Raw genomic sequence first — 871 nt, 5'->3', positions numbered from 1 at the left:
CGACGCTCAGACAGGCGTAGCCCCGGGAGGAACCCGGGGCCGCAAGTGCGTTCGAAGTGTCGATGATCAATGTGTCCTGCAATTCACATTAATTCTCGCAGCTAGCTGCGTTCTTCATCGACGCACGAGCCGAGTGATCCACCGCTAAGAGTCGTACGAGTTTTTGTGATCGCCGGGAGGGCCAACCCCGAAAAGGGGCGCCCCCCCAACCTGGCACAGCACATCCCCGAAGGGTGCCTCCGGCCGGCCAGCAAGAGACAACAAAGACCAGACTCCAAGAGGTCGGAAGGGTTGGAACGACAGGGCAAGTCCGGCAGCCCGCCCCAGCCACGCGGACGCGCGGGGCGAGCTCGGAACAAACCCCACAGGCGCCCAGGGGGTTCCCGCCTGTCCCCTCCCCCCACACACACCCAAGGGACACGGGGCGCACGCGCACGCACACGCTCACGCACCACCCGGCAGCCGCCGGGCAAGCCCCCTCCCGGCAACCGGGGAGGGCCGTGGCGTGGGCGCAAGCGCGGCGGCACCCCGGCCTGGGGCGCGGCGGGGGGCGGGCAGCGGAGTCTGGAGGAGACACGGGAAGACCAGCCTCCACGGCTCCCCACGGGCCCGACCGCCCCCGACCCGAGGCGGACGGGCGACCCCCCAAGGGTCTTTAAACCTCCGCGCCGGGACGCGCTAGGTACCTGGACAGGGTGGAGGCGGGCGAGGTGGGCGGGGGACGAGGGAGCGCCCGCAACACCGCCAACCACCTCGACGCCGACCCCCCCCCGGGGCCGCGGCCGGACCCACAAAGGGCAACCCAGAGCCCCGACGCTGCCGGCCCGTGACGGAGGCTCCGACGGGGCTAACCGCCCCCACAGACCGCCGC

General features: G+C 71.4%; 1 non-coding gene across 1 annotated transcript; it reads right to left on the bottom strand.

The window, feature by feature from the left end:
- LOC123382138 lies at positions 1 to 153 on the bottom strand. Its single transcript, XR_006590076.1, has one exon. It is a non-coding gene; the product is annotated as a 5.8S ribosomal RNA (ribosomal RNA).
- Between the last annotated feature and the right edge of the window lie 718 nt (positions 154 to 871).

This window comes from Felis catus, chromosome E1, assembly GCF_018350175.1.
Source record: "Felis catus isolate Fca126 chromosome E1, F.catus_Fca126_mat1.0, whole genome shotgun sequence".
NCBI lineage: Eukaryota > Metazoa > Chordata > Mammalia > Carnivora > Felidae > Felis > Felis catus.
This window is presented reverse-complemented; position numbering and strand designations above follow the sequence as displayed.